Consider the following 11,702-nt stretch of genomic DNA (forward strand, 5'->3'; position numbering starts at 1 on the left):
GTTGATTTCCATAACACTTTCCTTCTGAATTACCTAAGAGTGAAATCTGGCTCATGAATCTGGAGTTTAGTCTTTCTTTACCGGTTAGGCAGAGGAAATGAAGACGCTTAGCAGCTTTACCGAGTTCAAGAATAGTGAAACTGAAGGTCATATCGGTTCAGGTTCGTCAAATAGCTTTACCTTCTAAAAGAGTGAAATCAGGAGAATGAGTTTAAGGTTCCGCTAATATCAAAAAAGGGGAAGGTGCGAAGCCACAAGAAGGAGTTCAAGCAAGAAGAGATTCCATTCAATCCTCAGCCTAGTGAAATGACCCAAAACATAGGGAGAGGGGAACAATCACTTCCTTATAATAACTCACATTCACCTATTTCCCTTGGGAACTCTGAAATTCGGGAGAGGCTAAGTAGTTATTGATCATTAATCTCTCTTCTTCTTTTACAGTTACAGTTCAGGGAGAGGAGAGGGAGCGAAGACAGAGTGGTTGAAGGCTCAGTCGAAACAGGAGAGGATTCTATTTGAAGAACCTTTACAGGAAGAGGAAATGAATTAGTTGCTTGACCGGAGACTCCATTTGATAAGATAAGGAAATCAACTACAAGGGGGATAAGATTCGGATTACCTTGTTGATCGAATATCTCAAGGCAAGAACATTGTTTGAGATTCGAATCACTCCACAAGCAAGATGATCATGTCTAGCTTGAATGATTCTTGTTGATCAAATATCTCAACGCAAGAACACTTGATTGAGATTCGAATCACTCCACAAGCAAGATTAATCATGTCGAGCTTGAATGATTCTACATGCAACCTAAACTACATAGAATTGCAAAGAAACTTAGCCATTGGCTAAAGAAAGCACAAATGCTTCTTTACTATATTTTCACAAGTCTACTTACAAATCCAACATACATGGCTTTATATAGCCTAAAAAATGAAACTATTGAAGGCATTCCAAGAGTTGTAACATTCATACTTATAATGACCATAATTAGTCATGATGTAAATGTAACCGAAATTAAATAAAAAGTCTTAAAATACAATAACTCTAAATTGTAACCCACCCAAAATTTACAACAATCAAACTTCATTCTTCTTCAATGTAGCATGAATTGAAACATCTTTTGATAATTTTGACAACCTTTTCTTCACATCTTCATTGAAGTATATTGTATGATTGATGTCTCTTGGTTCATATCACCATTCCCCCGAGAAAGAAGCGAACAAACACCTATTTAGGTATGAAAGGTGAAGGAAAGAAGAAGAAGAGACCGACCGACCATACGTCCTGGGAAGGAGAAGAAATCCATCGAGTTACATACAGTTCGTCAAAGAAAAGAGCTACTGAACCAACAACCAACCCATTTACCTTACCGAGTGAAAGAGAAAGAATAACCTATTTACTACCTTAGTGAAACCCAAGTGTTTGAAGGTTCAGGTTCGTTCAGGAGAAAGAAGGAAAAGCGTGTCGGTTCAGTCTCCTTCAATCCTTCTGGAACAAGGTAAAGCATATTCAATAAATCCTTCTTGCTTGAGTGTTTACAGTTAAAGAATCATCCAGAGCAGAAGAAGACGACGAGAATAGGTTACGGAGTTCAGGAGAAAGACAAGAAAAGGTGATAAGATAAGGAAATCAACTACAAGGGGGTAAGATTCGGATTACCTTGTTGATCGAATATCTCAAGGCAAGAACACTTGATTGAGATTCAAATCACTCCACAAGCAAGATCGATCATGTCTAGCTTGAATGACTCTTGTTGATCAAATATCTCAAACACTTGTTTGAGATTCGAATCACTCCACAAGCAAGATTGATCATGTCGAGCTTGAATGATTCTACATGCAACCTAAACTACATAGAATTGCAAAGAAACTTAGTCATTGGCAAGAGCAAAAATGCTTCTTTAATATATTTTCATGTCTGCTTACAAATACAACATACATGGCTTTATATAGCCTAAATAATGAAACTATTAAAGGCCTTCCAAGAGTTATAACATTCATACTTTATGGTCATAATTAGCCATTATGTAAATGTAACCGAAATTAAATAAAAAGTCTTAAAATACAATAACTCTTAATTACTCTAAATTGTAACCCACCCAAAATTTACAACAATCAAACTTCATTCTTCTTCAATGTAGCATGAATTGGATCATCTTTTGATAGTTTTGACAACCTTTTCTTCACATCTTCATTGAAGTATATTGTATGATTGATGTCTCTTGGTTCATATCAAAAGGAATGATATGATAAGGAATCACTACAAGGGGGGTAAGATTCGGATTACCTTTTTGATCGAATATCTCAAGGCAAGAACATTGTTTGAGATTCGAATCACTCCACAAGTAAGATCGATCATGTCTAGCTTGAATGATTCTTGTTGATCAAATATCTCAACGCAAGAACACTTGATTGAGATTCAAATCACTCCACAAGCAAGATTGATCATGTCGAGCTTGAATGATTCTACATGCAATCTAAACTACATAGAATTGCAAACAAACTTAGTCATTGGCTAAAGAAAAGCACAAATGCTTCTTTCTATATTTTCCAAGTCTGCTTACAAATACAACATACATGCCTTTATATAGTCTTAAAATGAAACTATTAAAGGCATTCCAAGAGTTGTAACATTCATATTTAATGGCCATAATTAGCCATTATGTAATTGTAACCTAAAGTAAATAAAAACTCTTAAACTACATTAATGAATACAATAACTCTAAATTGTAATCCACCCAAAATTTATCACATGAAACTTCATTCTTCTTCAATGTGGCATGAATGAAATACTTTTGATGATTTCAACAATATTTTCTTCACATCTTCATTGAAGCATATTGTATGATTGATGTCTCTTGGTTCATATCAAGGAATCATACAGCCATAGGTTCATGAGAAGAGAAAGAAAAACTCAATTCAGAGAATAAGGAGAAACAAAGAAGAAATAGGAAATAGGTAATCAAGTAAGCCAGGGGAAGGTTTGAGGTTGAGTAGTTCAGTCGAATTCATCTTTCTCTTTGATAAAGGTTCAGGAGTCAGGTAAGTAGCTGCGAGAAAGATCAGTGAAAGAAAACACCTATTTACCTTGTCAAATAAGGGAAGGGAAAGAAAAAAGCTACTAGACCCATTTACCTTGGGCAATCAGGGATATTAAATTCATTAGCGGCTTTGAAAGACGAAACTCAAGAGGAATTAGACTGTAAACAAAGCCGAAACCCACACCCTTTGTGATATGAACCAAGAGACATCAATCATGCAATATGCTTCAATTAAGATGTGAAGAAAATGTTGTTGAAATTATCAAAAGATATTTCAATTCATGCCACATGGAAGAAGAATGAAGTTTCATGTTTTACATTTTGGGTGGATTACAATTTAGAGTAATTTAGAGTTATTGTATTTCATTAATGTAGTTTAAGACTTTTAATTTACTTTAGGTTACAATTACATAATGGTTAATTATGGCCATTAAGTATGAATGTTACACCTCTTGGAATGCCTTTAATAGTTTCATTTTTGAGGCTATATAAAGTCATGTATGTTGTTCGGATTACCTTGTTGATCGAATATCTCAAGACAAGAACACTTGATTGAGATTCGAATCACTCCACAAGCGAGATCGATCATGTCTAGCTTGAATGATTCTTGTTGATCAAATATCTCAAACACTTGATTGAGATTCGAATCACTCCACAAGCAAGATTGATCATGTCTAGCTTGAATGATTCTACATGCAATCTAAACTACATAGAATTGCAAAGAAACTTAGCCATTGGCTAAAGAAAAGCACAAATGCTTCTTTCTATATTTTCCAAGTCTACCTTACAAATACAACATACATGGCTTTATATAGCCTCAAAATGAAACTATTAAAGGCATTCCAAAAGTTGTAACATTCACACTTTATGGCCATAATTAGCCATTATGTAAATGTAACCGAAATGAAATAAAAAGTCTTAAAATACGATAACTCTAAATTACTCCAAATTATAACCCACCCAAAATTTACAACAATCAAACTTTATTCTTCTTCAATGTAGCATGAATTGAAACATATTTTGATAATTTTGACAACCTTTTCTTCACATCTTCATTGAAGTATATTGTATGATTGATGTCTCTCAGTTCATATCATTCTCCACTTCTTCAAGAGGATTCGTCCTCGAATCTATTTGTGAAACTTTTCTGCAAAAAATAAGTTATGGAAATACGAAGGACCTCACAACACTCTCCTCACGAGTATACACTCAAGGAAATTTTAGGACACTCCTTTTTCACTCAGTTACACAAATGAAGCTCTCATTCTCACCTCTCAAAATTTTAAATAGAGCAAAGATTGAATTTTGAACTCTGGGTCGATTAAAAGCTAAAAAGATGAAAATAAATAAAAATCAAATTGAGAAGAAACGCAAAGGAAACATATATCCGATCTTGAGCCTGAAGCTCTGATACCAAATGATAAGATAAGGAATCAACTACAAGGGGAATAAGATTCGGATTACCTTGTTGATCGAATATCTCAAGACAAGAACACTTGATTGAGATTCGAATCACTCCACAAGCGAGATCGATCATGTCTAGCTTGAATGATTCTTGTTGATCAAATATCTCAAACACTTGATTGAGATTCGAATCACTCCACAAGCAAGATTGATCATGTCTAGCTTGAATGATTCTACATGCAATCTAAACTACATAGAATTGCAAAGAAACTTAGCCATTGGCTAAAGAAAAGCACAAATGCTTCTTTCTATATTTTTCAAGTCTACCTTACAAATACAACATACATGGCTTTATATAGCCTCAAAATGAAACTATTAAAGGCATTCCAAAAGTTGTAACATTCACACTTTATGGCCATAATTAGCCATTATGTAAATGTAACCGAAATGAAATAAAAAGTCTTAAAATACGATAACTCTAAATTACTCCAAATTATAACCCACCCAAAATTTACAACAATCAAACTTTATTCTTCTTCAATGTAGCATGAATTGAAACATATTTTGATAATTTTGACAACCTTTTCTTCACATCTTCATTGAAGTATATTGTATGATTGATGTCTCTCAGTTCATATCATTCTCCACTTCTTCAAGAGGATTCGTCCTCGAATCTATTTGTGAAACTTTTCTGCAAAAAATAAGTTATGGAAATACGAAGGACCTCACAACACTCTCCTCACGAGTATACACTCAAGGAAATTTTAGGACACTCCTTTTACACTCAGTTACACAAATGAAGCTCTCATTCTCACCTCTCAAAATTTTAAATAGAGCAAAGATTGAATTTTGAACTCTGGGTCGATTAAAAGCTAAAAAGATGAAAATAAATAAAAATCAAATTGAGAAGAAACGCAAAGGAAACATATATCCGATCTTGAGCCTGAAGCTCTGATACCTAATGATAAGATAAGGAATCAACTACAAGGGGAATAAGATTCGGATTACCTTGTTGATCGAATATCTCAAGACAAGAACACTTGATTGAGATTCGAATCACTCCACAAGCGAGATCGATCATGTCTAGCTTGAATGATTCTTGTTGATCAAATATCTCAAACACTTGATTGAGATTCGAATCACTCCACAAGCAAGATTGATCATGTCTAGCTTGAATGATTCTACATGCAATCTAAAACTACATAGAATTGCAAAGAAACTTAGCCATTGGCTAAAGAAAAGCACAAATGCTTCTTTCTATATTTTCCAAGTCTACCTTACAAATACAACATACATGGCTTTATATAGCCTCAAAATGAAACTATTAAAGGCATTCCAAAAGTTGTAACATTCACACTTTATGGCCATAATTAGCCATTATGTAAATGTAACCGAAATGAAATAAAAAGTCTTAAAATACGATAACTCTAAATTACTCCAAATTATAACCCACCCAAAATTTACAACAATCAAACTTTATTCTTCTTCAATGTAGCATGAATTGAAACATATTTTGATAATTTTGACAACCTTTTCTTCACATCTTCATTGAAGTATATTGTATGATTGATGTCTCTCAGTTCATATCATTCTCCACTTCTTCAAGAGGATTCGTCCTCGAATCTATTTGTGAAACTTTTCTGCAAAAAATAAGTTATGGAAATACGAAGGACCTCACAACACTCTCCTCACGAGTATACACTCAAGGAAATTTTAGGACACTCCTTTTACACTCAGTTACACAAATGAAGCTCTCATTCTCACCTCTCAAAATTTTAAATAGAGCAAAGATTGAATTTTGAACTCTGGGTCGATTAAAAGCTAAAAAGATGAAAATAAATAAAAATCAAATTGAGAAGAAACGCAAAGGAAACATATATCCGATCTTGAGCCTGAAGCTCTGATACCAAATGATAAGATAAGGAATCAACTACAAGGGGAATAAGATTCGGATTACCTTGTTGATCGAATATCTCAAGACAAGAACACTTGATTGAGATTCGAATCACTCCACAAGCGAGATCGATCATGTCTAGCTTGAATGATTCTTGTTGATCAAATATCTCAAACACTTGATTGAGATTCGAATCACTCCACAAGCAAGATTGATCATGTCTAGCTTGAATGATTCTACATGCAATCTAAACTACATAGAATTGCAAAGAAACTTAGCCATTGGCTAAAGAAAAGCACAAATGCTTCTTTCTATATTTTTCAAGTCTACCTTACAAATACAACATACATGGCTTTATATAGCCTCAAAATGAAACTATTAAAGGCATTCCAAAAGTTGTAACATTCACACTTTATGGCCATAATTAGCCATTATGTAAATGTAACCGAAATGAAATAAAAAGTCTTAAAATACGATAACTCTAAATTACTCCAAATTATAACCCACCCAAAATTTACAACAATCAAACTTTATTCTTCTTCAATGTAGCATGAATTGAAACATATTTTGATAATTTTGACAACCTTTTCTTCACATCTTCATTGAAGTATATTGTATGATTGATGTCTCTCAGTTCATATCATTCTCCACTTCTTCAAGAGGATTCGTCCTCGAATCTATTTGTGAAACTTTTCTGCAAAAAATAAGTTATGGAAATACGAAGGACCTCACAACACTCTCCTCACGAGTATACACTCAAGGAAATTTTAGGACACTCCTTTTACACTCAGTTACACAAATGAAGCTCTCATTCTCACCTCTCAAAATTTTAAATAGAGCAAAGATTGAATTTTGAACTCTGGGTCGATTAAAAGCTAAAAAGATGAAAATAAATAAAAATCAAATTGAGAAGAAACGCAAAGGAAACATATATCCGATCTTGAGCCTGAAGCTCTGATACCAAATGATAAGATAAGGAATCAACTACAAGGGGAATAAGATTCGGATTACCTTGTTGATCGAATATCTCAAGACAAGAACACTTGATTGAGATTCGAATCACTCCACAAGCGAGATCGATCATGTCTAGCTTGAATGATTCTTGTTGATCAAATATCTCAAACACTTGATTGAGATTCGAATCACTCCACAAGCAAGATTGATCATGTCTAGCTTGAATGATTCTACATGCAATCTAAACTACATAGAATTGCAAAGAAACTTAGCCATTGGCTAAAGAAAAGCACAAATGCTTCTTTCTATATTTTCCAAGTCTACCTTACAAATACAACATACATGGCTTTATATAGCCTCAAAATGAAACTATTAAAGGCATTCCAAAAGTTGTAACATTCACACTTTATGGCCATAATTAGCCATTATGTAAATGTAACCGAAATGAAATAAAAAGTCTTAAAATACGATAACTCTAAATTACTCCAAATTATAACCCACCCAAAATTTACAACAATCAAACTTTATTCTTCTTCAATGTAGCATGAATTGAAACATATTTTGATAATTTTGACAACCTTTTCTTCACATCTTCATTGAAGTATATTGTATGATTGATGTCTCTCAGTTCATATCATTCTCCACTTCTTCAAGAGGATTCGTCCTCGAATCTATTTGTGAAACTTTTCTGCAAAAAATAAGTTATGGAAATACGAAGGACCTCACAACACTCTCCTCACGAGTATACACTCAAGGAAATTTTAGGACACTCCTTTTTCACTCAGTTACACAAATGAAGCTCTCATTCTCACCTCTCAAAATTTTAAATAGAGCAAAGATTGAATTTTGAACTCTGGGTCGATTAAAAGCTAAAAAGATGAAAATAAATAAAAATCAAATTGAGAAGAAACGCAAAGGAAACATATATCCGATCTTGAGCCTGAAGCTCTGATACCAAATGATAAGATAAGGAATCAACTACAAGGGGAATAAGATTCGGATTACCTTGTTGATCGAATATCTCAAGACAAGAACACTTGATTGAGATTCGAATCACTCCACAAGCGAGATCGATCATGTCTAGCTTGAATGATTCTTGTTGATCAAATATCTCAAACACTTGATTGAGATTCGAATCACTCCACAAGCAAGATTGATCATGTCTAGCTTGAATGATTCTACATGCAATCTAAACTACATAGAATTGCAAAGAAACTTAGCCATTGGCTAAAGAAAAGCACAAATGCTTCTTTCTATATTTTCCAAGTCTACCTTACAAATACAACATACATGGCTTTATATAGCCTCAAAATGAAACTATTAAAGGCATTCCAAAAGTTGTAACATTCACACTTTATGGCCATAATTAGCCATTATGTAAATGTAACCGAAATGAAATAAAAAGTCTTAAAATACGATAACTCTAAATTACTCCAAATTATAACCCACCCAAAATTTACAACAATCAAACTTTATTCTTCTTCAATGTAGCATGAATTGAAACATATTTTGATAATTTTGACAACCTTTTCTTCACATCTTCATTGAAGTATATTGTATGATTGATGTCTCTCAGTTCATATCATTCTCCACTTCTTCAAGAGGATTCGTCCTCGAATCTATTTGTGAAACTTTTCTGCAAAAAATAAGTTATGGAAATACGAAGGACCTCACAACACTCTCCTCACGAGTATACACTCAAGGAAATTTTAGGACACTCCTTTTACACTCAGTTACACAAATGAAGCTCTCATTCTCACCTCTCAAAATTTTAAATAGAGCAAAGATTGAATTTTGAACTCTGGGTCGATTAAAAGCTAAAAAGATGAAAATAAATAAAAATCAAATTGAGAAGAAACGCAAAGGAAACATATATCCGATCTTGAGCCTGAAGCTCTGATACCAAATGATAAGATAAGGAATCAACTACAAGGGGAATAAGATTCGGATTACCTTGTTGATCGAATATCTCAAGACAAGAACACTTGATTGAGATTCGAATCACTCCACAAGCGAGATCGATCATGTCTAGCTTGAATGATTCTTGTTGATCAAATATCTCAAACACTTGATTGAGATTCGAATCACTCCACAAGCAAGATTGATCATGTCTAGCTTGAATGATTCTACATGCAATCTAAACTACATAGAATTGCAAAGAAACTTAGCCATTGGCTAAAGAAAAGCACAAATGCTTCTTTCTATATTTTCCAAGTCTACCTTACAAATACAACATACATGGCTTTATATAGCCTCAAAATGAAACTATTAAAGGCATTCCAAAAGTTGTAACATTCACACTTTATGGCCATAATTAGCCATTATGTAAATGTAACCGAAATGAAATAAAAAGTCTTAAAATACGATAACTCTAAATTACTCCAAATTATAACCCACCCAAAATTTACAACAATCAAACTTTATTCTTCTTCAATGTAGCATGAATTGAAACATATTTTGATAATTTTGACAACCTTTTCTTCACATCTTCATTGAAGTATATTGTATGATTGATGTCTCTCAGTTCATATCATTCTCCACTTCTTCAAGAGGATTCGTCCTCGAATCTATTTGTGAAACTTTTCTGCAAAAAATAAGTTATGGAAATACGAAGGACCTCACAACACTCTCCTCACGAGTATACACTCAAGGAAATTTTAGGACACTCCTTTTTCACTCAGTTACACAAATGAAGCTCTCATTCTCACCTCTCAAAATTTTAAATAGAGCAAAGATTGAATTTTGAACTCTGGGTCGATTAAAAGCTAAAAAGATGAAAATAAATAAAAATCAAATTGAGAAGAAACGCAAAGGAAACATATATCCGATCTTGAGCCTGAAGCTCTGATACCAAATGATAAGATAAGGAATCAACTACAAGGGGAATAAGATTCGGATTACCTTGTTGATCGAATATCTCAAGACAAGAACACTTGATTGAGATTCGAATCACTCCACAAGCGAGATCGATCATGTCTAGCTTGAATGATTCTTGTTGATCAAATATCTCAAACACTTGATTGAGATTCGAATCACTCCACAAGCAAGATTGATCATGTCTAGCTTGAATGATTCTACATGCAATCTAAACTACATAGAATTGCAAAGAAACTTAGCCATTGGCTAAAGAAAAGCACAAATGCTTCTTTCTATATTTTCCAAGTCTACCTTACAAATACAACATACATGGCTTTATATAGCCTCAAAATGAAACTATTAAAGGCATTCCAAAAGTTGTAACATTCACACTTTATGGCCATAATTAGCCATTATGTAAATGTAACCGAAATGAAATAAAAAGTCTTAAAATACGATAACTCTAAATTACTCCAAATTATAACCCACCCAAAATTTACAACAATCAAACTTTATTCTTCTTCAATGTAGCATGAATTGAAACATATTTTGATAATTTTGACAACCTTTTCTTCACATCTTCATTGAAGTATATTGTATGATTGATGTCTCTCAGTTCATATCAGTTTCTTTGCAATTCTATGTAGTTTAGATTGCATATAGAATCATTCAAGCTCGACATGATCAATCTTGCTTGTGGAGTGATTCGAATCTCAAACAAGTGTTTGAGATATTTGATCAACAAGAGTCATTCAAGCTAGACATGATCGATCTTGCTTGTGGACTGATTCGAATCTCAATCAAGTGTTCTTGCCTTGAGATATTCGATCAACAAGGTAATCCGAATCTTATTCCCCTTGTAGTTGATTCCTTATCATATCACTTTGACTATTTATTCTTTTACTCGGTAATTCAGAAGGAAAGAGATGAATGAGACTGAGCTAAGATTCTCATTCCCTACAGTGAAAGAAAAAAAAGAAAGAAAGAAGGAAGGAATAAGGAGTTGATTCTGACTGCTCAGGAGAAAGAAAGAAGAAGAAACACCTATTTACAGAGGGAAAAGGGGTGAGCTTCCCTTAATCTCATTTGAAAAGTCTCATTAAGCAGAATCCAAGGAAAGCAAAGAGACCGAGTTTACAGTTAAAGAAGAGAAGGCAGAGGGGAAGGAAGGAGCGCAGCGCAGCAATGAGACCGCTAGGTGAGCTTGACCTTTCATACAGCCAGCCCATTTACCTCAACCCCAGTGAAAGAAGAATCCGCCAGTTTATCTTGTTCAATCAGGAGAAGGAATAAGGAAAGGAGTGTTTACAGTCGAGTAAATGAATTAGCTGCAGCGGCCGAGTGATAGTCAAACTACAGTGAAAGAAGTCAGAACGTAGATTGATTGATTAAAGCTATCTGGTGATCACATAATTGCATTGCTTTAGAGTAGTGAAAGAAAGGAGAAGATCTAGAATGAATCTTTCAGCTTTCCCCCTTCCTTGATCAAGAGTGAAATGAAAGAAAGAAGAAATAGGCAGAGGAGCACAAACCAATGAGACGAGAAGAGGAGC

This window comes from Cucurbita pepo, chromosome 4 (assembly GCF_057944985.1).
Source record: "Cucurbita pepo subsp. pepo isolate OVF chromosome 4, ASM5794498v1, whole genome shotgun sequence".
Taxonomy (NCBI): domain Eukaryota; kingdom Viridiplantae; phylum Streptophyta; class Magnoliopsida; order Cucurbitales; family Cucurbitaceae; genus Cucurbita; species Cucurbita pepo.